This window comes from Hordeum vulgare, chromosome 7H (genome assembly GCF_904849725.1).
Source record: "Hordeum vulgare subsp. vulgare chromosome 7H, MorexV3_pseudomolecules_assembly, whole genome shotgun sequence".
NCBI lineage: Eukaryota > Viridiplantae > Streptophyta > Magnoliopsida > Poales > Poaceae > Hordeum > Hordeum vulgare.
The window spans coordinates 611441071-611469065 of NC_058524.1; the positions used below are offsets into that span (position 1 = coordinate 611441071).

At 44.8% G+C, this 27995-nt stretch overlaps 1 long non-coding RNA gene across 2 annotated transcripts; it reads left to right on the forward strand.

The window, feature by feature from the left end:
* The first annotated feature begins 712 nt into the window (after positions 1–712).
* Positions 713–6281, forward strand: LOC123413385. Of its 2 annotated transcripts, XR_006613742.1 has the most exons (3): positions 1142–1300; positions 1830–5734; positions 5995–6281. It is a non-coding gene; the product is annotated as an uncharacterized LOC123413385 (long non-coding RNA). The 2 variants fall into 2 exon arrangements; XR_006613741.1 differs by having other exon boundaries at positions 713–5734.
* The last annotated feature ends 21714 nt before the right edge of the window (positions 6282–27995 follow it).

A 27995-nucleotide genomic window follows, 5' to 3' on the forward strand; every position in this document is an offset into this window, starting at 1 on the left:
TCCAATCCACCTGGTGGGTGGCTTAACCGAACAAGGCCTGAAGGTGCCTTTAGAGCATCCCTAGTAGTACCCTCAAACCCTTAAATTCTTAAAAATAATTGTTTTCTACAGCTTGCGAGCAAAAAAAATCGCGTAGACTAGAACCCCTTAACCCTCAAACCCTTAAATTTTTTTTGAGGATCAGACCTTCAAACTCTCTCCCAACCTGTACAAGTGAGGATTGGAGAGCAAAACCTACCCCAACCCTCACTTGCGAGCCATCCGAGCGCGGAGGGAAATTTCCTGTCCCCAAATCCCGTTTGCGCCCACCCGAGCCGCCGCCAGCCGCCTCTCCAGCCGTCGCCGCCGTCCCGTCCCCCGGCCGCCTCTCCTCCCGTCCGAGCCCGCCCCCACCCCGCCCCCCGGCCGCCGCCCGCCCTCCGCCCGCAGCAGGCTGGACGCCTCTCCTCCACCTCCTCCCGCGCGCGCCCCCCGGCCGCCGCTCGCCCCTCCACCTCCTCCCCCCCGCGGCCTGCCCCTGGTAACCTGCGCCCGCCTGATTATTGTTTTCTTCAAACCGTTATTGAGATGATGAAAATTATGATATGTGAAATGACAGTTTTAAAGGCACCGTCCTGTTTTCCAACTATTAAAAATGTCAAAAAAATGTCAATTTTCAACTGTTAAACTGATTTTAGGATTTGAGCGCACTAGTAGCAGCGATTCTCTTATTCTTCTTCCCCACCCATCCTCTTCACCCCCGCTCTCATTCCCATTCCCCGCACCCCTCAATTGCATCGGAGCATTATTTTTGCTAAATGGTCCCTTCACAGGATCTTATGTATGTACCAGAGCATCTACAGCCGGCCCCTGGATCTGGAACCCGAGTGGATACCCATCCCATCCGGATCCGGATCTTGACCGACCCCTTCCCCCGCCGGCGACGAGCCCTAGCTAGCTCGGACCAGTCCTGGTGCGAGAGGCCACCGGCGGCAAGGCTGCGTGCGGTGGCGGAGCATGCACTGCGAGCGCTCTACTCGGATCTGACCGAACCCCGTCGCCGCGCCCGTCCCGCTCGCCGTGGCCGATGATCGCGCGCGTCGGCTGGGGCCGCGTCCCTCCCCAGATGGCGGCGATGATGGAGGGAGCCGCCGGCACCAGCCCCCTCCCGCCTCGCCGGACCGCGCATCGGCTTGGAGGCCCCTCGGGACTGCCGCCGGTGCGGGGGGGCGTCCGCGGCCTTGCGGGCTGGGGACCGAGCGGGATCTGAGCCGCCGTCGATGGATTTCTCGCAGCCTGGCTTCGTTTTTCTTTGGATCCGGTACGGTCCCCATATCTCTCTCTCTCTCTCTCTCTCTCTCGGAGTTGACACCACTAGATCCAAATCCTAAACCAAATCAGGGGAGCTCTCGTTGCCGGATCGCTGGCCTATCGTCCGGATGTCCGCCGCGTCAGTTCCCCACAGCTACGGTGCCGCCAGCCACCGCCGTTCCATTGCCTTGGATTCGGCTGTGCGCGTGGGCTGGGAACCGTTCCCTGTTGTCTGATGCGTCGTTGGAGCGGGAGGTTTGGTCGGTCGAGGCCAGGTATGAGCAGCTCCTGAGCTGGCTGGATGGATGGATGCAGGTCATGTGTCGTGAACTAACACCACGATACTTAGGCTGTTTGTAATGGGAGTATCATAAGTAGGCAATTTTGATGATTCTTCATAGAATTAAATGAAGTTGAGTATGTGTCATGCATGGCAATAAATGAACCACCCTATGATACTATTAACAGATTATAATATGCATTACGGATGTAGTATCATATGCATAATACTAGTATATGATACTCTCTATTACGACCAGCCTTATCTGGAACGGAGGGAGTATACTTTGGAACAGAGGGAGCAACTAGAGCCGACACCCAGCAACCCAGCAACCAAATCCGGAGCCGTCGCTCGGACCCCGAGTCCACGCACCAGGCTGGCCAACGACACTGTCACCCACATGGCCAGTGCTGGCATCCCTCCACTCTCTCTCTCTCTCTCTCTCTCTCTCTCTTTAACCCTAAAACAAATCAGTCAAGCTCTCGTTGCCAACTCGCTGACCCACCGTCCGGGTGGCTGCCACATCAGTTCCCTGTTGCCACGGTGCTGCCAGCCTGCCATTCCACTGCCTTGGATTCGGTTGTGGCGTGGGCTGGGAACCGTAGAGTTTTGTTCCGATGTGTCGTTCAAGGCGGAGGTTTGGTCGGCTGACGTTAGGTATGAGCAGCTCCTGAGACTGTCTAAGTTACTCACCACTATGACCAGTTTGATGGATGGATGGATGCTACTGTGTGATGAAGGCCCTGTTTGGATACTCTAACTTAGCTAGAGGTTAGAGGTTAAAGTTAGTGCTACTGTGTGATGAAGGCCCTGTTTGAACGGTAGAGTTAGCAGGATGGATGAATGCAGGTCATGTGTCGTGAACTAAAGCCACGATACTTATCTCGAACAGAGGGAGTATATTTTGGAACGGAGGGAGTACATATGTATGTATGGATATCATGGTCATGTTGCTTTGGGGTTCAACCTCTTTTTGGATTAAAAAAGAGGGGCGATGCCGATGATGATTACTGTGGCTGAAATAATCATGTCTTGAGACATCAAGACAGCCATGGCGAGGTGGGACTAAATAGTGCCTGAAAATTGGTGTCTGTGTTGGAGTTGCTCTTAGAGCCCACCCTTACCTCTGTTGCAGCCTGTCCAATTCATCGCCAATGTTGGATGTTCTGTGCCTTGGACGGTCGTTCTGATGAGTGATAACCAGGGCAGTTCTCTTACATTGTGATGGGTGGATTATGCTGCAAGAGATGTGAGTGTTGGGTTTGAAGATGAAATGCAAAACTGAGCCCTCTCTTGCTACGTTACATAAACTCGGTTCAGTTGCATTTTGTTCTGGATCTGGGATGGATCCTCCTCCTCTCTCTCTCTCTCTCTCTCTCTCTCTCCCTCCCTGCGAAGAAGAAGAAGAAGAACAAACCAGTCAAGCTCTCATTGCCGACTCGCTGACCCGTCGTCTGGGTGGCTGCCACATCAGTTCCCTGAATCTACGGTGCTGCCTGCCACTGCCATTCCATTGCCTTGGATTTGGTTGTGGGGTTGGCTGGGAACCGTACAGTATTGTCTGATGTGTCGAATGAGCCGGAGGTTTGGTCAGCTGATGCCGGGCATGAGCAGCTCCTGAGACTGAGACTAGTCATAGGTGGGAGTAACTTAGGTTTTAGTTCAATTTGAACTTGAACTAAAACCACAACAGGAATTATGTAACGGAGGGAGTAACATACATGCCACATACGCAAAAAAGGTGGTGTGACAAGTAATTAAAGAGGATGGATGGATGGATGTGTGCATGCATGTAATGGGTATCGTGGTCATGTTGCTTGGTGTATAGAGCCCAGCCGAGGGATCAACCTCCTTTTTGGGAAAAAAATGAGGGGCGATGATGATGTCACCGGCCGACATAATCATGCCTTGAGCAATCAAGACAGCTGTGGTGTGTGGGTACTAATTAGAGCCGGAATCGGTGACCTCGTTGGAGATGCCCTTAGAGCCCACCCTTACCTCTCTTGCAGCCTGTTCAATTCATCTATGATGTTGTATGTTCTGTGCCTCGGACGGTCGTTCTGATGAGTGATAACCAGGGCAGTTCTATTACATCGCGATGTGTGGATAGCAAGAGAGTGAGTGCTGGGTTTGAAGATGAAAGATAAAACTGAGCCATCAATTTTTCACCGTTTAGTTGCATCTTGTTTTGGATTCGGTATGGATCCTCCTCACCTCTCTCTCTCTCTCTCTCTCAAACCCTACGCTCTCATTGCCAACCCGCTGACCCATCGTCCGGGTGGCTGCCACATCAGTTCCCTGTTACTACGGTGCTGCCAGCCTGCCATTCCATTGCCTTGGATTCGGTTGTGGCGTGGGCTGGGAACCGTAGAGTTCTGTTCTGATGTGTCGTCTGAGACGGAGGTTTGGTCGGCTGACTCCAGGTATGAGCAGCTCCCGAGACTGTCTAAGTTACTCACCACTATGGCCAGTCTGATGGATGGATGGATGCTACTGTGTGATGAAGAGATGGAGTTCTTACAGGGGCGATGATGATGACCATGGCTGAAATAAGCATGCCTTGAGCAATTAAGACTGCTGTGGCCTGTGGGTACTAAATTAGAGCGCACCCTTACCTCTCTTGCAGCAATTCAATTCATAGCTAATGTTGGATGTTCTGTGCCTTGGACGGTCATTCTGATGAATGATAACCAGGACAGTCCTCTTACATCGCAATGGGTAGATTATGCAGCAAGCTATGTGAGTGTCAGGCTTTAAGATGAAAGGCAAAACTGAGCCCTCTTTCGCTACGCTACAAATATTTGATTTTACCTTCTTTAATATGCATTGTTTTTTTTTTCTATTCCTCTATATTGTGTTGATGTGAGTAACGGCCCATCTGGACTTGGATTGATGTCTTCTGAACACAGCATATTTGTTTCTGTTGTGTGTTGATGAGTTCTATTCTTTTCTGAATGGCTATGATGATTTCCTCCCCTTTGGTGTTGGAGATCTTTCAACATATCCTGAGATATAGATGCTTTCATGTCTCCTAAATTGGTTCCATTCAACTTTGCCCAGTTAGACAGTTAGTAGTTATACTAGGAAGCCTTGCTCTACAGCAAGTTACCAGTTACGGCTATTTGTTGCTGGGCGGGGAAAGAGAGAGACAGAGAGAGATGGTAAGGAGACCTGAAGGATTGGAATATCACCAAAGAACTAGCAATGAACAGGGGTGCATGGAAATTAGCTATCCACGTGCCTATCCCAACTTGTTTGGGACTGAAAGGCTTTGTTGTTGTTGTTGTTGTTGTTGTTGTTTGGTACCATAAGGCTTCAAGTACTACCTGAAGCGTTGTCCAACTTTGGTGATTTATGGTGGGTTAAATCTGAGCCATTCAAGTAATACTCTACAATTTTCCTGGATTTCACGAACTATTCCTCGTGCATGTGTTTGTTATGACACCTGTGTTTGATACTTCTACTACTGTTTGATTATAGTAATTTGATCAGTGAGAACTTCTGGAATATCCTCCAGAAAACAGCTTGATTTCCCTACTAACTTTTCTTTGTTTCTTCTTGATTTGAAGAATGCCCGTTTGGCAACTGTGAATGGTCATGGGCTCATTGTGAAAATTAAGTTATATATATTCTGTGCATTGTCGGCCTGTAGCTTGAAAAAGAAACCTGTCATTACCTATGGCTTTGGTTTGTCTCAAAAAAAAAAAAAACTATGACTTTGGTTCTTTGTGTGCACCTTCTGGAAAGGTGAGATGGTGTGAAATCTTTTTATTGAACAAATTTAAAAGCAGATTCTTATTGATGCCATTTTTCAGTTTTTTGGTCCAATTTTCGTATCCATTATCAATTTTTCAGTTGATATTTGCCATTGTAGTCCTCCTTAACTTCCACCATTGATGCTTGCCATCCCGTCGCCGCGCCCGCCCCGCTCGCCGTGGCTGATGATCGCGCGCCTCGGTTGGGGCCGTGTCCCTCCCTAGGATGGAGTGGGCCGCCGGCGCCGGCCCCCTCCTGCCTCGTCGGATCGCGCATCGGCTTGGAGGCCCCTCGGGGCTGCCGCCAGTGCGGGTGGGCGTCCATGGCCGTCCGAGCTGGGGGCCGAGCGGGATCTGAGCCGCTGTCGATGGATTTCTTGCAACCTTGCTGCGTTTTTCTCTGGATCCGGTACGATCCCCATTTCTCTCTCTCGCACAAGTATTCTAAAAACCGAAGTATTGAAAAACTACAGTATTTTTGACTGTTGGCATAATTTACCACAGTTTTTACATATTAAAGAATTTTGAAGTATCAGCAATACAGGCTACCTGTTTGATAGTGTCAAGCCGTTGCACGCAAACTGTAGAAGCAGGTAGCCACATGCATGAAGAACAGCCTTGCACAAGACTTGTAGATTATCAATGAGCATGGTTCACAACATGGTGTAGGTGTCTCAGCAGGCGGAGCTACGAAATGGCCGACGGGACTGCTTGCCCACCTTCTGGCACGCAGTCGAGGCGTGTGGAGCAGGGCCGGTGGCCGGAGCGGAGCGGTGGGTGGAGCAGCGAAGAAAATAAAGTGTGCGTGCGATGCCTCTTTTCGCTTGCTCTGTTTAAAGAAAGAGGTCTGGGGTTCTTTTTTTTTTTTAGCGATATGATTTTTATATTGCTTAATGTGCATACCGCAGATCTGGGATTCTTCTTTTTACACAAATAAAATACCACAGTTTTGGCCATACTACAGTTTTTGGGCTGCCAAACAGCTCACAGTAATTAAAATCATGGTATTCTAAAAAACTGTAGTATGCTTATAATACTTAGAAAAAACTGAGCTATCAAACAGAGCCTCATTCTCTCTCTCGGTGCATGCGTGCGTGCAGTTCACACCACTAGACCCAAACCCTAAACCAAATCAGGCGAGCTATCGTTGCCGGATCGCTGACCCATCGTCCTGGTGACCACTGCGTCAGTTCCCACCGCTACGGTGCTGCCAGCCACCGCCGTCCCATTGCCTTGGATTCGGCTGTGCGATTGAGCTGGGAACCGTACGGTGTTGTCTGATGCTTCGTCGGTGCTGGAGTTTTGGTCGGTCGAGGCCAGGCATGAGCAGCTCCTGAGCAAGATGGATGGATGGATGGATGCAGGTCATGTGTTGTGAACTAAAACCACGATACTTATCTGGAACGGAGGGAGCATATTTTGGAACGGAGGGAGTATGTATATATGGATATCATGGTCATGTTGCTTGGGGGTTCAACCTCTTTTCGATAAAAAAGGGGGGCGATGCTGACGATTATGATTGTGGCTGAAATAATCATGTCTTGAGACCTCAAGACAGCCATGGCGAGGTGGGACTAAATAATGCCTGAAAATCGATCTTGACGTTGGAGGATGCCCTTACCTCTCTTACATCCTGTCCAATTCATCGCCAATGTTGGATGTTTTGTGCCTTGGACGGTCGTTCTGATGAGTGATAACCAGGGCAGTTTTCATACACTGTGATGGGTAGATTATGAAGCAAGAGATGTGAGTGTTGGGCTTGAAGATGAAATGCAAAACTGTGCCCTCTTTTGCTACGCTACATATACTCAGCTCAGTTGCATGTTGTTTTGGATTCGAGATGGATACATAGCTGGCGTTGTTTTTGCTTGTATAGTTGTACAAACTATATATGTCGAACACACTATTGTTTTTGACTTGGATATCTATCTTATTATGTTTTTCTTTTGTTCCAAAATGGAAAATTTATATTGTCCTTTTTTTATTTGGCTTGCAGTTACTCCTTTTATTTTAAGTGAACAAATGTAAATCGCTTCTTTCATTGTCAGTAATACGGCCATCAGCATAGTGGTCCAAATTAACTTCTGAACACAACATATTTGTTTCTGTTGTGTGTTGATGAGTTCTATTCTTTTCTGAATGGCTATGATGATTTCCTCCCCTTTGGTGTTGGAGATCTTTCAACATATCCTGAGATTGGTTCCATTCAACTTTGCCCAGTTAGACAGTTAGTCGTTATACTAGGAGGCCTTGCTCTACAGCAAGTTACCAGTTACGGCTATTTGTTGCTGGGCGGGGAAAGAGAGAGACAGGGAGAGATGGTAAGGAGACCTGAAGGATTGGAATATCACCAAAGAACTAGCAATGGTTTCGAAAGGCTTCAAGTACTATTTTCAGATTCTTGTTGATGCCATTTTTCAGTTTTTTGGTCCTATTTTCGCATACATTGTCAATTTTCTGTTCGTATTTGCCATTGTAGTCCTCCTTAACTTCCACCATCGATGCTTGCCATCCCTACGTCCTTATAAAGCTTCATCTGCGAGGGAGAGGCATCGATGAGGAAGGATGCTGGTGGTGATGCGTGCCGTCTCCCCTGGCTTCGGACCTTCGCTTCATGGGGCCACCCCTCCAGTCGTGCCCTGTGCGCTAACGCATTGGCTTGGGAGGCCACCTCGGGCAGCCGCCGCAGCTGAAACATCAGGGGCTGGCGGTTTGCGGTTTGCGGTGTAGATCGTGGGGCGGAGTACTCCCGTGGCTGGGAAGTTGGGTGTACTCAGCGAGATCTCAGCTACTTTGATGGATTTTTCACGATTCAGTTCCGCTGGACCTGAGCTGCTGTGGTTGGGAACTCTGAATCCCCCTCCACTTGAGCTCTTACTGAATGTGGAGGTAATACATGTGAAACTACACTTGCGTTCCAAAGAGGCCCTTAAATCTTAAGTACCACCTCTTCTCTCTCGTGGGCTCTAATGGTCTTGCAGCTGCTGATACTGTGCTTCGCTGCAGATGTTCTCTATCTGATCCGACCTAATTTTCACCCTTACCTGTTGCATGCGCAAAGGGATCTTTGATTATTCAATTTTTTCCTACACATTTTATTGGTTTTGCGGTATGTCAACCAGTTCTGTTGTTTTAGGAACAGTACGCTAGCCGCACTTATTGTTGTCTTCTGTTCTTCGTATTTCCTGAATGGCTATGATAACTCCGCTGTCCCTTGGACTGTTCTTGAAACTATCTTATTTGGTGTTGGGTCAGTTTGCTTGTTTCAATTGCTATTTGACTTGATAATTTCATTCTTCTGCTGTACTCTTTATCTACTATCAGTTTGTACCTTTGGTTTCTCGATACTTCTTTACTGGTTTCAACTTAAGATTACTGTTTCCTTCATGTCATGTTTATGAATGGCTGTGATGATATAGCTTCCCTGCGAGAGCTTCTAGCCAACACCTGAATTGATTCACTTGGTGCTAAACTAGGATTGTTTGTGTCATAGCAAGTAATCAGTTCAGAGGTTAACTATTACTCCCTCCGTTCACAAATATATGATGTTGTTCAGTCATGTTGTCAAGATGGGGGGTATATCTGAGCCATTTACTTATACATGTCCCAGTTTTTGTGTATACCAGTTAATGACTTGGTCCTGATGTAGTGTTTCTTTCTATTTCTACTGATTCTCCTATTATTTCTGGTCATCTTGTGCTATTTGATTATTTGCTTCTCTGTTATTCTCTGTAAGTGATTTATGAGATATGCTCATACGAACCGGATGTTGAGCCATTTTATACTTGCATACTCAGAATGCTTTGAACTGCTGATGCATCAAGAGATTCTATGTTGGAGTGTAGCGTTTCGGTGGCCAGGCTCATCTGCACCCGGCCAGAAAAAAATTCACAAATGGTTCAAAAAAAAGACAAATCAGGTCATGAAGAAATGATTTTGTTTTTAATTTTTCTAGTATTTGTTTTGATCTTTTTCGTCCACGCGGGTGCATATTAGCCTGAGTTCAGAAGTGGATTATCAGAGCTGCTTTTCATTCATGCATCTGCACTATGGCGCCTCAAGTGTCAGCAAGAAGATACTACATTTGGTCTTTGATGTCAGCATATACTCCCTTGGTCCCACAAAGATGTTTTTGCAAATAGCTTGCAAAAATGTCTTATATTATGGGACGGAGGGAGTATTTATTTAGTTTTGAGTACCCATTTATATGTGGTATACGTCATGTGCAACCTAATCTGTGCATTCCCTCGATTTCTATGCACCGGTGATATTTCCAGTAATACCTGATTTGAACTTCATTTTGTTCTTTTGAACGTAAAACATTGTACTCTACATCTTGAACTCTTGTGTTCTTCCTCCAGCACAGTTTAAAAGGCCTGCACGTGTACCTAGGTCATCAATTTGACTTATATAAAATATTGTTTAACATTAAAATTACTCCCTCCGTTTCAAAATAAGTGACTCAAAAATGACTCTATTTTGTACTAAACTTAGTATAAAAGTGAGTCATTTTTGAGTCACTTATTTTAGAACGGAGGGAGTATATCAATAGAAAATAAAACATCTAAAGTTTTAATGATATATTTTTTGTAATATATGCCTTATTAAGTTGGTCACATTGACGACCTAGGTACATGTGCCGGATTTGTAAACTGAAACGGAGGGAGTAGTTAATTCCTCAGCTCTCCGTGGGTTACTTTTGAACGACTAATAACTTTGATGACATATAATTTTCATGTAATGCAGTATACTGGAATGTACAAGCATATACAGTGGGTATTGACTAGAAATCTCAATATTAGACAATCACAAGCTACAAGCATATAAACTGGATGGTTTGTCGTGGGCTAGCTCACATGCACGCCGTGCACCACCATGAAATACTCACAGGTCTGGCGAGAGTTCCTGACGATGCTCTGTCATGCATTCTGGTGATGTAATAATAAGTATCGTAAATCCTAAAAAGTGCAGCTGCACTTTTTTGCAGTCCCGGGCACACACCCCTTCCGTCCGTCCGAAATCCATCCCGTGTCGCATGCTCAGGTAGGCTACCTGGTCGGGATCCCATTGCCGCATCTCCATCGACGTCGAGAATAGACAACAGAGTCGAGCTTCCTCCCACTCTCCCTGCCTTTCTTTCTTTGACTGAGCCGCCCTCAGGTTCTTCCTGAGGCCTTAAATGGCGTGTCGTCAGAGATCGACCCGCCAAGCCTTTGTTGCATCTAGCCTCTCCCTTGACCCTTGCATGCATGTCATTGCGTCGGCCTTGCTGGATGTACGCCAGCCGCCCGCCTTGCTGCCGACGACCGTACTGGTTACATCTAGGTCGTGGGGAGGGAGATCAAGCGACGGAGGAGACGGTCAGGGCGTGGTCAGGGCGGGCAACGGCAAGGCCGCCTTGCTGCCGACGGCCGTAGTGGTTACCTCTAGGTCGAGGGGAGGGAGAGCAAGCGACGGAGGAGACGGCCAGGGCGGGCAACGGCAAGGCCGAGAGTGATGCGCTGGGTAAAAGAGTCAGCCATGGCACGGCGGCAGGGTCATCCAAGGTGCGGTGCTGCAGAATTTTCTGTATTCAGATATCATCAGTACCGTGATGACCACTGCTAGCAATTCAAAGAATATACATGTCGTTTTGTGAGTCAAGTGAGAAGCTCGACGCAGGGCTGACGTTGCCGTATTTAGGTGGTGTTTCTTTACCCAGGGACTAGACTAAAAAGTCCCTTTTAGTCTCTAGGTAAAGAAACAGGAGGGACTTTTTCTTAAGGGACTACAAAAAGACTTTATTGAAGGGACTTTTTTCTTTAGTCCCTTGGACTAAATAAAAGTCTAGTCCCTGGAAAAGAAACACCACCTTATGCCTGAAGCTGGCATACAATTTGTAGGCGCGACATGAATTCATCTCCAGTTTGGATCAATTACGGTCAATTAAACAAGCTTGTTTAAGACATGAATTCACCTCTACTTTGGATCAATTACGGTCAATTAAACAAGCTTGTTTAAAACAGGGGTACTAGTTGGAATATCCATTTTGTACTTGATGCAGGTGAACATCATGAGGGTGAGTAGGCCGCCAGACCGACAGAGGCAGTACTTTTCAGTTTACAACCTTCTCTTAAAAAAGTAGCAGCAACATGCAGCAGTTTCAAACAAATAAGAAGTTCTGAAAATTCTATGAAATTCTTGTTCCAAATGTTAAAATTCTCAGTATTTGGTTAGTGTTGTATATAGAAAATTAATGCATGTGTAATCTACACACGTCGAGTACATCAACGTACCATCATTGTGATTTTCTGTTTTCTTCGCACAAAAGCTCGCCCAACGCATGATAGGTATTACCTCCGTCCCAAATTAATTGCCTTAGATTTGTCAAGTTATAGATATATCTAAAAATAAATAAATTTGTATCTAAGTAATTTAGGACAGATGGAATAGTTGCTAGCGACGCGGGCAAGAGTTGCAGATCGACTCCCTAGAGCCGGCAAGTAAAGTGCGGCCTGTGCGTGGAGTCGTGGGTCACGTCAGTGTTTGGCAAGCCGAACGTGCGCGGGATCCAGTGGGTTGGGCCGGTGTTTTGCCCACCAACCATGTGCGAAATCGGGGGGTTGGGGTAAATTGAGTATTTTGTGGATCGGGGTTGCACCTTCGTGGCTTTGGGGGGAGTCGACGAACTGCGAGATGTAGGGAGATAGGTTGACGAAGGTTCCATAAAAGGAGTTGGTTGAAGGAAGCGCCCAAGACTTGCCCAACACGTGATAGATAGTTGCCGGAGGTAGTGGTGTGAGTTGCCTATAAATTTGTAGTGCACCTAGTAATTTTTTCCTATTCTTCTCTCCCTGGGTAGCGGGTATTTAAAAAAGTCACAAATAGGGGTACTCCTATTTGTAGTGATAGTATAAAAAATAATGTTATTGTCGTCATGTTTACTAGAGTTTTAGTAAAGAAACAAAAACTAAAAAAATAGATAGAATGAAGAAGGGAGGAAAAAATCTTGGAACTTACAAAAAAAATGTAAATTCCATCACTTCAAAACTATTCGATCAACACACTTAATTCTCTATTAAAAATCACATTATTAACACGAAGTTTCACAAATAACAGAACATTCTCAACGATTTATATCAACATCTCTCTCACATGAGCAAATTGCACAAAACCACCACAACTGTGCAAAAGTTATCACCCACCCACCAAAATGCATGTTTTTCTCATGGTTTTTCCTGAAGCATTGATAACTTTGACCCAATTGTGATGGTCTTTTGTAATTTACTCCTCTGGCATGTGTGTGCCTTCCTTCCGTCGCCGATCAGCATGCCCACCGGATGAAACGTGCAAGATCTGTCATTGAGCTTCTCTTTAAAAGTAATAAAAGCCAAAAGAAACATTATCAATAGAGGTTAGTTTGCTCGTAGGAATCTTTATCCTATTGAGAGCGACATGCAACGTGCATGCATAACCATGAAAAGTCTCTCACAATCCCCTCATGTCGCTTTCAATCAGTCATGAAATCAATTGTCCATATTTCCGCTTTAACTATGCGTCGTTTCTTTTTGACGTCCAATAAATCTAGTTTTTCTGACGATTCTGGAAGACCGTGCGCCCGGTTACCATGCCCATGTTCCATGAATTTTATATAGGCACACTCGACATGGGCAGGATTAACTATGGAGTCATTGCTCTCATCCCCAAACTAGTTGGGGCTGTTGAGATTCGTCAATTCAGGCCTATTACGGTGATTAACGTGTTGGCGCGTATTTTTGCTAAAGTCTGCGCCACTCGCGTGTCCCCTGTGGCCGAACGAATTGCTCATCCCCTTCAGTCCGCATTCCTGAAGGGCAAGAAGATTCATGACGGGATTCTTGCCCTTCACGAGGTTGTCCATGAGGTGGCGTCCAAGGTAATGAAGGGGGTCTTTCTCAAGTTGGACTTCCAGAAGGCGTACGACCGTCTTGATTGGTCCTTCTTGAGGTTAGTATTGCAGCGGCGCGGATTTGACGAGAGGTGGTGTTCCTGAATCATGCAACTGGTTCGATCTGATAGCACCGCGATCAATATCAATGGTGAAGTTGGCCCCTTTTTTCGGGCATCCAGGGGGTAAAGCAAGGAGACCCTATCTGCCCCCTGCTCTTTAACCTCGCCGTGGACGCCCTTACTGGCATCCTGGATAAGGCAAGATTAGCAGGGCATATCCAGGGGGTGGTTGGTCACCTCATCCCGGGGGGTGGGGTTTCCCACCTCCAGTATGCAGACGACACCATGATCATGGTCTCTGGCTCCGACTCCGACATTGCTAATCTTAAGTTCCTTTTGCTCTGTTTCGAAGAAATGTCTGGACTTAAGATTAACTTTGATAAGGGTGAGGTGATGGTCCTAGGATACTCTGAGGCTGAGCAACTCAGAATTGCGGACAACCTCAACTGCAAGCTGGCGGCTTTCCCTATCTCGTATTTGGGAATGCCCCTAGCGGAGTCTAGGATTCTGGTTAGCGGGTTTGGTCCGCTTGTGGGACGAGTAGCGTCCCGTGCGGAACCCTGGTGTGGCAGGTTCACTTCTAAAGGTAGCAAATCCATTCTCATTAGCTCGAACCTCGCAAGTCTCCCCATGTATATGATGGGGATGTATATCCTGCCCGAAGGTGTGCACAGCGCCTTCGACAAGGAACTGGCTAGATTCTTTTGGCAGGCAGGGGATGGTAGGCCCAAGTATCACATGGTGAAATGGGCTGACGTCTGCGTGCCAAAAGACCGAGGGGGCTTAGGCATTCCTGCGTCCCGCCGCATGAACGTGGCCCTGATGCTCCGATGGGTTCGGCGGATTCTGCAGGCACTACAGGAATCAGCTTCTTTGCCGTCTGCCATCACAGACGGCAAAGACTAAACCCCGGACGGCAAAGAGAATACCACAGACGGCAAAGAATCTCACGGCCCGCAAAATTTCTACGTCAGCCTACGACAGCATCGTACCTTCTTTGCCGTCTGTCCCCACAAAGCGGACGGCAAAGCTCTTTGCCGTCAGCTTTTTATAGGAGCAGTCGGCAAAGTGCTCAAGACGGCAGCCGACAGACGTTGCCTCCATTAGGGGTTAACGGAGGCTTTGCCGTCTGCCTCCCCCTTATTCTTTGCCGTCTGCCTCCCCCTTATTATTTGTCGTCTGCCTGCCCCTTATTCTTTGTCGTCTGCCTCCTCCTCCTCCCCCCTCCACTCTTTGCCGTCTGCCTCCTCCTCCCCCCTCCTCTATGCCCTCTTCTTTGCCGTCTGTCCACCCTGGAGGCAGACGGCAAAGAGCCTATATAGACACCCCAGGATGCACACCTGGGTGCCATGTGGCACCTTTGCCATCTGCTAGCTGATGGCACAGGTCTTTGCCATCAGCTGGCAGACGGCAGAGAGCCCATATAGTACCTGTTTTTTTGTTTTATATTATTTCATAGCACACACATATATATGACACCACATTTATATAATTCACCACACATATATGATATATAGTTCACCACACATATACTTGCCAACACATATATATAATTCACCGCACATATATGATATACATATAAATCAATGTACATCCCCATATATCGAAAGAACCAACATACAAAGTATTGCACTTTTATCCATATATACATATACATATAGTTCGACATTGTTCATTAACTCAAATGAAAACTAGATAATATGCATATAAAGTCCATCCATCGACATTGTTCAACTCCATGAATGCCAGCTTCCATGCATGTAGTATATCCAATCTGCAAAAATGTGAATAAGAAAGTCAGAAGAAGAACAAAATATTATGTTTTTGAGCTAATTATGTCATTTTTAGCGGAAAACAAGCTAAGAATATAATATTCATGAGCTAACAAAGGTTCTTGTGCCATTTTTAGCTTATTATGGCATTTTGGAGCTAAATGGGTTAATTATGTCATTGTTGGGGAAATTAAAGCAAGGATAATATGAAAGAGGAGAAGAAAGAGGAGGAGGAGGAGAAGAAGAAGAAATCAAGAAGAAGGAGGAGAAGGAGGAGAAGGAGGAGAAGGAGGAGGAGAAGGACTAGAAGGTTATTGGCCTTCTCCTCCTCCTCCTCCTCCTTCTCCTTCTTCTCTTCTTCTTCTTCTTCTTCTTTCTTTTTTTTCATTTTTCCTATTTATTCTCCTCTTCTCCTCTTGTTGGAGCTAAATCACCTAATTATGTCTTTTTGGAGCTATATGGGCTAATTATCCCATTTTAGAGGAAAGCAGGCTAAGAATATAATATTCATGAGCTAACCAAGGTTGTTATGCCATTTTGAACTTATTATGGCATTTTGGAGCTAAATGGGCTAATTATGTCATTGTTGGGGAAATTAAAGCAAGGATAATATGAAAGAGGAGAAGAAAGAGGAGGAGGAGGAGAAAAAGAAGAAATCAAGAAGAAGGAGGAGAAGGAGGAGGAGGAGGAGGAGAAGGACTAGAAGGTCCTTGGCCTTCTCCTTCTCCTCCTCCTCCTCCTCCTTCTCCTTATTCTCTTCTTCTTCTTCTTCTTCTTCTTTCTTTTCATTTTTCCTATTTCTTCTCCTCTTCTCCTCTTGTTGGAGCTAAATTACCTAATTATGTCTTTTTGGAGCTAAATGGGCTAATTATCCCATTTTAGAGGAAAACAAGCTAAGTATATAATATTCATGAGCTAACCAAGGTTCTTATGCCATTTTGAGCTTATTATGGCATTTCGGAGCTAAATGGGCTAATTATGTCATTGTTGGGGAAATTAAAGCAAGGATAATATGAAAGAGGATAATAAAGAGGAGGGGGAGAAGAAGAAGAAGAAATCAAAAAGAAGGAGGAGGACGAGAAGGCTAGAAGGTCCTTGGCCTTCTCCTCCTTCTCCTCCTCCTTCTCCTTCTTCTCTTCTTCTTCTTCTTTCTTTTCATTTTTCCTATTTCTTCTCCTCTTCTTGGAGCTAAATTACCTAATTATGTCTTTTGGGAGCTAATTGGGCTAATTATCTCATTTTAGAGGAAAACAAGCTAAGCATATAATATTCATGAGCTAACCAAGGTTCTTATGCCATTTTGAGGTTATTATGGCATTTTGGAGCTAAATGGTCTAATTATGTCTTTTTGGGGACATTAAAGCAAGGATAATATGAAATAGGAGAAGAAATAGGAGGAGGAGGAGAAGAAGAAGAAATCAAGAAGAAGGAGAAGGAGGAGAAGGAGGAGGAGGAGAAGGACTAGAAGGTCATTGGCCTTTTCCTCCTTCTCCTCCTCCTCCTCCTCCTTCTCCTCCTTCTCTTCTTCTTCTTCTTCTTCTTTCTTTTCATTTTTCCTATTTCTTCTCCTCTTCTTGGAGCTAAATTAGCTAACTATGTCTTTTTGGAGCTAAATGGGCTAATTATCTCATTTTAGAGGAAAACAAGCTAAGTATATAATATTCATGAGCTAACCAAAGTTCTTATGCCATTTTGAGGTTATTATGGCATTTTGGAGCTAAATGGGCTAATTATGTCTTTTGGGGGAAATTAAAGCAAGGATAATATTAAAGAGGAGAAGAAAGAGGAGGAGGAGGAGAAGAAGAAGAAATCAAGAAGAAGGAGGAGAAGGAGGAGGAGGAGAAGGACTAGAAGGTCCTTGGCCTTCTCCTCCTCCTCCTCCTTCTCCTTCTTCTCTTCTTCTTCTTCTTTCTTTTCATTTTTCCTATTTCTTCTCCTCTTCCCCTCTTCTTGGAGCTAAATTAGCTAACTATGTCTTTTTGGAGCTAAATGGGCTAATCATCTCATTTTAGAGGAAAACAAGCTAAGTATATAATATTAATGAGCTAACCAAGGTTCTTATGCCATTTTGAGGTTATCATGGCATTTCGGAGCTAAATGGGCTAATTATGTCTTTTTGGAGTTAAATGGGCTAACTATGTCATTGTTGGGGAAATTAAGGCAAGGATAATATGGAAGAGGAGAAGAGAAACTTACCGTAGTGGTCATCAAGGAGGAGAAACACGTGGAGAAGGGTCGTGCGATGCCGCTCGGGAGTTATTCTGCAGAATAGATATTTTGCAATGTCTCAGTTAGCGTGATAACACTCAATTATTAATACTAGTTTATAATGAAACTGACCGTGCCAATCAAAGAGAAGACGGGCATCGACGGAGGGACTTGACCGCTCTTCTCGCACAGACCCTCAAGAGTGGGTCGTATTAGTTAGTAATGAAACAGACATTACACACATGATTTGGCTAATGTGAAAAAAAACTTACCACAAAAAGCTCGTACAGGGCCCGTTGACCCGCCTCATTCCGGTACCTCTCCTCCTCAATCAATCGTGTCGTGGTCTGGTCCCTCTCATCAAGAGCAGCCTGACTTGCCAATCTCTCTTTCTCAAGAGCAGCCTGACTTGCCAATCTCTCTTTCTCAAGAGCAGCCTGGTTTGCCAATCTCTCTTTCTGAAGAGCAGCCTGAAACACCATTCCTCGTTACCACAATAATGATCTATGGTAACACACATAATGAAATGGATGAAAGTGTTCTTAGTCCGTACAACTAACCTCGATGGCAAGTTCGACTGGCCGTGGACGACGCATTATCTCAGGACAGCTGCTCGACTGGCGCGCCTTGATCTCCGGAAGAGTGAGTGGACAACGTATTATCCCATCTCCAATGGCTATCGAGCCATGGGGCCTCCCGCCACCAGATATCATCACCAACTCTAGATCCAAAGGTTCCTGGCTAGGGTTAAAGTCATCCCCTTTCGTAGCCTTCCCCGCGTCCCTGTATGCCACGAGCTTCTGGTGGGATGATATGTTGGTGAAGTTATTGGGATCATCCACGTCAGACTCAGAGAATGCCTTCGCCTTCTTGTACGAGGCAGTATGGGCCATGCCATAAAGGTCGTACAAGTGTGGCATCTCCGTCTTATTCTGATGCGCCTAAAAGAGAGGAACAAAATATTAGCATCAAGAATGAATTGCATGAATCATGAAGCGTGATCACATACCCAGTTTCGTCCAAACTGAAGTAAGTTGGCGCTGCTTTGATGGTGTGGCACACCAACCATTTGGCTATGCTGATCCTTCGTATTCTCGTGGACGGCTCGCCAGCTGCCTGTGCACCACTCATCAACCAATGCCTCCCAACACTAGTGGGGACAGGGCCTATAGCCCCGGCCCGTAAGGGGCTTTAGTCCCGGTTCACCAACCGGGACTAAAGGGGCGGGACTAAAGGCCTAACCTATTCGTCCCGGCCCTCTTACAAGCCGGGACTAAAGGTGCTCCACGTGGGCACCTCGTAGCGCCCCAGGGGCAGGCCCTTTAGTCCTGGTTCGTTACACGGTCCGGGACTAAAGATTTTCATATTTTGCTGGCTTTTGGGTTTTTTTTGAATGAAATTATTTTTGGGTTTTAGGGTTTTAGAGTTTAGGTGTTCAGGAGATTAACGTGATGCCTCGTTTTGTGTTCGGGAATTAGTTTTCATATAATTTAAAATAGAAATAATTATGCATATATATATATAAGATTAACTTATCTTACAAGCGATCATATATATACAATTATATGGAGATCTGAATTATCGGGACTAGAGCCCGTCTATTCGATTACATGGACGAACATCACTAATGGCCCTTAGCTACACTAAATCGTCCTTTGTCTTCTATAGCTTCCGTCCTCAGAAATCCCGCAAGCTCCTCTGCAACAGCAATCGCGCGTTGCTCTGGTAGGACCTTCGTCCTCATGGCCGTGTGCTATATAAGAAGAGGAGATGAATATGAATATCAATCATGATACACAAAGAATGACGGGTAAAAATAGATGTGTGAATGTTCATTGCTTACGTCGAATATGTGCTCCTTGAACTCAGAGGTAAACGTGCGAATGGTCTCGCAAACATAGTATCCGCATAGATGCGTTCCCCGTGGCTGCTGGTCGCACTTTACGAGAATGGAATATATATAATCAAAATAATAATCTAGCATCATAAATGTATTGAAAATTAATAGAAGTATATCATACTACTACTTACCTGAGCCGCTCTAAAGGTCAGCTTCTCAGGAAAGTTACCGAGAGTCACGCACTTGAACCGATTCCAAACCCTGCCCGACAAGGATAATGATTTGCTAAGTTTTTCATTAATTGATATATCAGAAAATCATCGAAAGAGACCGATAGAGCGCAAGAATGATTAAAATTACCCTTGGAGCATGTCGTGCAGGCTTTGGAACTGTTCCAAGGGTCTCGATAATGGGTCGAAGGCATCAACTATTCCTTTATCAATTTGAATGTCCAACAGAATCCAATGAAAGCTGCACATGTGTGTGTGTGTGTGTGTGAGTAACTTATCAATTACACTTATAAGTGAATGGACACAACAGAGTAAAGACCCTCACCTGAAGTTGTATGGAAACAGTATATGGTCACAGAAATTTTGATCTCTTAGAAACCTTAGAAGGTTTTCCTCCGTCTCCTTGGGATAATTAGTTAGCGTCGCTATATGTATTTTATCTGGATCAATAAACCCAATATTTATGATGCTCTTACTTTTACACTCCAGAATCTTCATTCTGCATAATAGAGTACAAGTTATATATAGACAATGAATTGAAATAACTAAACAAGTTATATGTAGACAACGAATTAAAAAACTTACAGACAATAACAACTCATAAGCGATTTGTCGAGGGCGTCGCCATTGTACATCTAGAAGAGTTCATCAAAGTCGATATGGATTTCTTCGGAGCGGCCGTAGTACTCCTGTGGGACACTCAGCACGATCATCGTTCTCCCCTTCTTTGATTCACTTAAGTACCATTTATGCAAGTAACGCATATTTGTTGGGAGATCATCTTTGCTGACCAAACGCTCTCCCATGACAAACTTTGGCTTAGGGGCTACCACAGCCTTGGGTATCCTGTCTTCTTGGGAAGCCAGCAAATTTTCAACCAAGATACCACATTCATCCGCCAACTCCTTTGCTTTTTCAAAAGCTTGCCCCTGCACCGAAGGGGGAACATTCTCGGTTAACACCTTGAGGGGTGGGATCGACTGTTTGGCGTGTTGTCCAAGCTGAGGAACGTCTGATTTTTTCTTGCTTGTAGTTGAACTTGATTTGCTCCCACTTGCACTTGCATGTGACCTGCTCTTTTTCACTTCCTTCTGCAATGTGCGTGTATAGTCATCAAGCTTATAGTGTAAGTCATACTGTGATGGAGTGGTTATGAAGTCTTTTGCCCATGCTATGTTCTTCTCGGTGTATTTCGGGCGGGGCTCGGGTTCCTTCCTTTTCATCTGCGTGTCATGCTGTTCCTTTGCTATCCTGGCGTTTTCCTCGGGGGTACGATCATAAGGTCTAATAGGAAGATTAGCATGAGGTATCTTTGGGAGGGGCGACAGTTTGCGCTTTGGGGAGCTCCGTCCCTTAGAAATCATCGACGAAGCGTTCTTGCTGGCACGCTTCCGCTTAGTATCATGTGCGGGCGGCGGCGGAGACGGACGACCCAAGTCCGGCGACGGTGATTGAGATGGACTCGTGTTGTGCTGGCCGACGTCATGTGGAGGGCTTGGAGGTAATGGAGGTGTAGGTGACCTGCGACGACTCGGAGGCGGTGTTGTCCTTGGGGCCGAGCCTGGAAGCTTGATGTAGTTCTTGTCCCATAGGATGACTCCACCCAGTACTTCTCCGAGTGTCCTCTCATCTTCGGGTCCAGCTATGTCGAGCTCCATATCATAAAACCCCGTCATGATTTCATCCACCCCGACTTTAGCAAAGCCAGCTGGAATCTCACGGCCATGCCAGCGTGCATTAGGGCCAGAAGGTAAAGCTTGTCCGACGGCCACCTTCATGGATATGTTCTTGAATTTCTGATGGAGTTCACATGATGTTGACTCCTTGATTCCATCCACGGGGTAGCCGGGACCGCCCTCTATCATTCTTCGTTCATCGTCGGGCGGGGCCTCAGATTCAGCCACGCTGCTTTTCCGCTTAGACGGGGCGCCGGTAATATCAAGTGCAGGATCTTCCTCGCGCGGTACTCCTCTAAGCTCATCAATCTGCTTCTGTTGCTCGTTAATCGTGGCAAGGAACTGGTTGAACTTGTCATTCTCCTCATCCTGTTGCCGCTTCTTTGCTCTCTCTCGGCTTCTGTAAGTGTCTTGGTCTCTGGCAAACCCAAGCCACCACGGGTAAGAAGGACCGAAGCCTCGCGTTCGTCCTCCATGTTCGTCATTGCCGAGGACCAGTGTGAGCAAATCTTTCTCTCTATCTGCAGTGAACTTTCTTCTTCCCTTCTTAATTTCTTTCACTATCCTTTTCCAATTCTCCATGGGTATCCTAAGATTGTCATTGCAGATGAGGTCCCCTGTTGTTTCGTCGTACGACCCATCATGCGCAAGGAACCAATTTCTTGCTCTCAATTCCCACTCATCACAGAGTGGTTCAGGTACGACGCCTTTATCTATCAGATCTTGCTCTTTCTTATCCCACTTTGGGATGGCACTCTCATAGCCCCGTGGCCCCAGCTTGTGGTGATATATCTTCTTGTCGGCATTTATCTTGTTCTTTTCTGATAATGCCTGGGCATCTTCTGACTCCTTGTACTCTTGAAATGCCTTCCAGTGATTCGCCTACTTGGCTAGATACCCCTCGAATACTGGCACTTTCTGTGTCTTCAGATAGTTTTTCCATAGCTTCTTTTTCCAGCTACGGAACAGTTCAACCATCTTCTTCAGAGTCCACTGCTTGACTTTGGCCCTCAGTTTGTCTGCGGCGTCTTCATTCTCACATTCTGGCAGGTTGACATGTGACATGAGATCATTCCAAAGATTATCTTTGTACCTTTCGGCGACATAGTCACTATCGGCTGCCCCTTTGCGCTTGTTCCACTCCCGAACGCTGATCGGGACGTGATCCCTAACGAGAACTCCGCATTGCTTCTTGAATGTGTCAGCAACATTCTTAGGAAGCTTGGGTTCGCCCGTAGGAAATATCACCTCAAATGTGTAATGCGTCCGTGCATCCAACTTTCTAGTCGGGCCTCGTTTCGTAGTTTTGCTCGATGTGGAGGCCTAAGAGGGAGAAACATTCGTCAAATGAATGTATATGTATACAATATAGAGCTATCTCCAATATTTTTCACATATTGCAAGTGATTGTCGAACTTCATATGTATACCTCGCCGGACTTCTCCTCTTCACCGGCTTCTCCATCAGTGGAGCTATCACCTTCTCCGTCATTGGACCTATCTCCTGCCCCATCGGCTTCATCTTCGTGTCGCTCGACCTCCATTCCAACGTCCTGGTTTAGATATAACGACGGAGATTCAGCTGGTTCAACGTCGGGGCCGTCTTTGATTATATCTTCCAAAAGTTCTTCCTCTTCGAGGTTCCTGATATGTGGATCCATAGTTCTGCAAAAAACGGATTCTCTTAACCTTTGTACCAAAAACCAAAGTAAGAGTACTTTTCCAATTTGAGACTCCTAGATTTCTGCATAGTATTCAAAGTAGGAGTAATTTTCCAATTTGAGCATTCAATAAGCAAAACCAAATCGTAAAATAAAGTAGTATTCAAATTTGCATGCATTTAATTATAAGCTAATACATCATCACTTTTGTTCGTACATCATTGAATATTATCATTAATACTCCTCGAATACTATCATACATATAGCATCACTAATACATCTAGAACCGTAGCGTGCGACGAGTATCGACGCGGGCGGTGGACACCCAAAGAGAAGGAACCATCACAGGATCATAGCTCCAGTGAGATCCCCGAAGAACCTGCCAGGTATGCTCGAACCTGCCCTCCAACACAACCATGTAGCGACGGACATGCTCATCCTCCTCGCTGACACGGTGACGTACCACCTCCGCGGTGTCCGGAAGCCTCGGCACCCTCACTGGCCCACACGACCGCCACCAAACAAGGAAAGGGGTCAACGACGGGCTGGCTCCTCACCAACCTATGCCCCCCGGAAGGTAGCACCTCCCAATACCAGCCGGGCGGAGCCTAGTCCCGGACAGGGCCCCTCTGATCAAGCAGGTGTCCTCCGCCGAGTCGACGACGAGGATGCGGGATAGGCATCGTAAAATGAACTAAAAAAAATAAACTAGTTCTATTAATTTTCTTACTAAAAATAAACTATTAGCACTTAAGCATATACAATAGCAAAATTAAACTATTAACACTTATTTTCATTTTTCTTCTCCTCCTCTTCTTTTCTTCTCTTCTCCTCCTCTTCTTTTCTTCTTTTCTTATACACTATACACTATATACACTATAGCAAAATTCCTCCTCTCCTTATACACTATACACTATATACACTATACACTTAAGCATATACACTATACAATATACACTTTTTCTTCTTTTCTTCTCCTCCTCTTCTTATTTTCATTTTTCCTAATCTTATTTTCTTATTTTTGTTCATATTTCTTCTTCTTGTAACCCTAACCTAATTCTAAATATTACTAACCCTAATAATTTAGCACAAACCTAAAAACAATAGGAACTAAATGACAAAAAAATCTTTTCTTTTTCTTCTTTTCTTCTCCTTTTTCTTCTTTTGTTCTCCTTTTTCTTCCTTTGTTCTCCTTTTTCTTCTTCTCTTCTCCTTTTTCATCTTTTCTTCTATACTGGCCGGAGTGTTGGGGAGGAGGGGGCGGGGGGCTTACTGGCCGGAGTGTTGGCGAGGAGGACGGCGCGACGGCGAGGAGGACGGAGCGACGGCGAGGAGGACGGCGAGGCGGCGAGGAGGACGGCGCGACGGCGAGGAGGACGGCGCGGCGGCAAGGAGGATGGCCGACGGCGAGCAGGACGGCGGGCAGCGTGACGGCGTCGGTTACGTTCGTCGCTGTGCCGCGTCGGGTAGGAGAACGAGAGGAAGAAGAGTAATGGACGAATTGGGTTGGAAATTTTCGAAGTCCCGCTTAAATAGGTGGATCTATAGTCCCGGTGCGTGGCTCGAGCCGGGACTAAAGACCCCCTTTAGTCCCGGGTGGAGCCACGCCCCGGGACTAAAAAGGCCTCTTTTCGGGCAGACCAAGAGGCGGGAAGCAGGGGGTCTTTAGTCCCGGTGCGTGGCTCCAACCGGGAATAAAGGGGGCCTTTAGTCCCGGGGCGTGGCTCCAACCGGGACTAAAGCCCCTCCTCGGCTGTAAGATAAGTTTAGTCCAACCTCGCCCAGCGAGGGGGACTAACACTTGTTTGTAAGCCCTGTCGCAGCTTCTCCATCAAGCTCCTCTCTAAAGTAGGCTTACGGGCCTAAACTCACTGAAAATTGTAACCCTATTTGAAATTATAGGGAAAATTCAATCTAAATTCAAATGAGAATTTAGATTGAATTTTCTCTATGATTTCGAATATAGTTTCAATTTTTTTTATTTTCATAATTAATAATTTTGACTATCCAAACTATTATCTATTTTGTTATTTTCAATTAAAAACTATGTTTATTAAAAATTCTTTTTGCATATTTGAGAATTTGACAAAACTATGATAATGAAAAGTGTTTGAAATTGAATAAATAATTCAAAACTATTTTCTATTTTCATAATTAATAATTTTGACTATCCAAACTATTATATATTTTGTTATTTTCAATTAAAAACTATGTTTATTAAAAATTCTTTTTGCATATTTGAGAATTTGACAAAACTATGATAATGAAAAGTGTTTCAAATTGAATAAATAATTCAAAACTATTTTCTATTTTCGTAATTAATAATTTTGACTATCCAAACTATTATCTATTTTGTTATTTTCAATTAAAAACTATGTTTATTAAAAATTCTTTTTGCATATTTGAGAATTTGACAAAACTATGATAATGAAAAGTGTTTCAAACTGAATAAATAATGCAAAACTATTTTTTATTTTCATAACTAATAATTTTGACTATCCAAACTATTATCTATTTTGTTATTCTGACTTCATTTGGTATATTTCGTGCATTTACTTATTTTTTTTAGCTAGTTGACCCTGAAATTGAAAAGCACTACAAATGAACTCTGAAAATGTTGAAAGTTGGCATGCTATCATCATTTCACCCACATAGCATGTGTTTAAAAGTTGAGAGGGCTACGACAAAAACTGGATGCACTTCGTGTACAAAACTGACAATCTCTCTCGAAGTAGCAGGGTTTCGAACGAGAACTCATCTCTTACAAAGGGATTTCATTTTTTTTAACTTTTTTGAACTTCATACTTTTTGTGTGTTCAAAATGCACCATTCAAAGGCACATCACAAAGGGATTTCTTCTTCTCTCATATATGGTGGACACTAGCTCACCTGATTTTTCAACCGTCGATGATGGTCGCTACTCCTACTTCCCCTAGTGCATAACGAATATCTAGCACAAGGAGAAGGAGAAGTGATTGTTTTAATCAAAAACAGATCTGTTACAAAAGGGATTTCATTTTTTGAACTTATTTGAACTGAAGACTTTTTGTATATATATGTGGTCGAAATGCATGGTACCATGAAGTTAGAAAGGGCTAAACCATTCAAAAGTAGCAAATGAAGTTAGAAAGGGCTAAACCATTCAAATTTGGAAACTATAATGGCACAAACAGAAACTAGACATATATAAATTGGTCCAAGAAGTACATGATACTAGTCCAAACAGTACATAATAATAGCTACAATAGATATATATACAAGTGTTCGACGTTAAGAACACTACTCGTCTGAATCATCTGAATCAGAATGTCCACCTTCCTCGAGGTGACGCTGGCCATAGTGGACGACTCGAATCTTGCGGTACAACTCGTATGAAACATATGCATCTTTTGTTGCATACTCAATGTTGATATCATCAAGTGGGCCCTTCTCCCAAAGTCTGTGCTGAGACTTTGGGAAACTGGTCTTCATATCAGCATATGAATCGTCGATCAAGGCAACTGCCATACGAGCCATCGAAGTCCTGTCATGTTGAAGCTTGAATATCGTTTGGAGATCAACGAGGCAATCAGCTGGTATCTCAATACCGAAGCTGTGCCTCATCTTCAGCCTGTCGTTCCTTATGTCAACGAAAGCAAAAGTGACGCCGCTGCGAAGGAACTCCATGAGTCTTGGACAATGCTTGTCACTCCTGCAACAGAAACAAATTAAAATGGACCAAATGTTACATACTGCTGCAATAAGGAAACATGTTTCACTACAATTAAAGAGAAACTTATCTTTAGGATTCATATAGAACATATGCAATGGAACCTAGAGAGATCACTACAACTATTTGAAGCGAACCAACTATGATTCCAATGGAACATATTAAACACTAGTTGATTCTAATACGATTTTTCAGATTATGGAACACTATTCCAATCAGATTGTGTTCCCCTTCAACTAATCAAAATTGTTTCACTACAACTATTTGAAGGGAACCAACTATGATTCCAATGGAACATATTAAACACTAGTTCATTCTAATACGATTTTTCAGATTATGGAAAACTATTCCAATTAGATTGTGCTCCCCTTCAACTAATCAAAATTGTTTCACTACAACTATTTGAAGGGAACCAACTATGATAGAAACAAATAAACTTATATGTGGAATTCACTATGATAGATTATGGACATTATGCATAATATGCAAACAAAAGAAAGCTTGTTAACTAGTAAATCCAAACTATAAACTAAGTCTTATCGGATTGACAAAATTCGATCCAATGTGAATTATAAATGAACACAAATAAATCAATTCCTACTAAATATAATATTAAGTATAATCGGACTCTAGCTACATTACTAAATCAACACAAAAGAGTAGCATGTCCTATTCAACACTAAAACATATTGAACACTAAAAAATTGTACACTAACAAATTAATTTCTACTAAATATAATCGGATACTACACTACTAAAACTAATTCCACACATACTACACTACTAAATCAAATGTACAAATACACAAAATCTACTACGCTACTTAATCAGATACACAAATACAGAAAATCCATGTGAACGTGGGAGTAGTGACCCTAGGGGAGGGATTATCTTGGATCAAAGAAAGCCTCAAAACTTACTTCGCCCATTGGAAGATCAAGACATGGCTTGCGAAGCATATTTGGATGACGGCAACACCATGTTGATCGACCGTGTACTCCAGATCTAGCCCGAAGAACTTCTCATGATCCGGAGCGTGGTTAAACCATCGTTCCTTCAACTGTTGAAGGAAAAATGGCACCTCCGTGCTCAGGTTCGTGTACACGACACGGAGCTTCGTCGCGCCATGCGCGACCACCTCACGAAAGATAGTTGGCATGGTGGAAGAAGAGAAGGGAAGAAGAGAGGAGAAGAACAGAGAGGGCGACGCGAGAGAGAAGAAGAACAGAGAGGGCGACGCGAGAGAGAAGAAGAACAGAGAAATGGCGACTGTACGCTTCGGTTCGTGCTTTTCATCGCCCGAAACGACGCGGGATGCAAACCGTTTGGGCCTTTAGTCCCGGGTTGAGCCACCAACCGGGACTAAAGAGGTATACCAAACGGTTGCCACCACTACGGCAGGCCACGTGTTAGGCTTTTAGTCCCGGGTTCAACCACCAACCGGGACTAAAGAGGTATGCCAACGGTCGCCCCACTACGGCAGGCCACGTGTTAGTCCTTTAGTCCCGGGTTGAGCCACCAACCGGGACTAAAGGGGGATACGAACGGTCGCCACCACTACGGCAGGCCACGTGTTAGGCCTTTAGTCCCGGGTTGAGCCACCATCC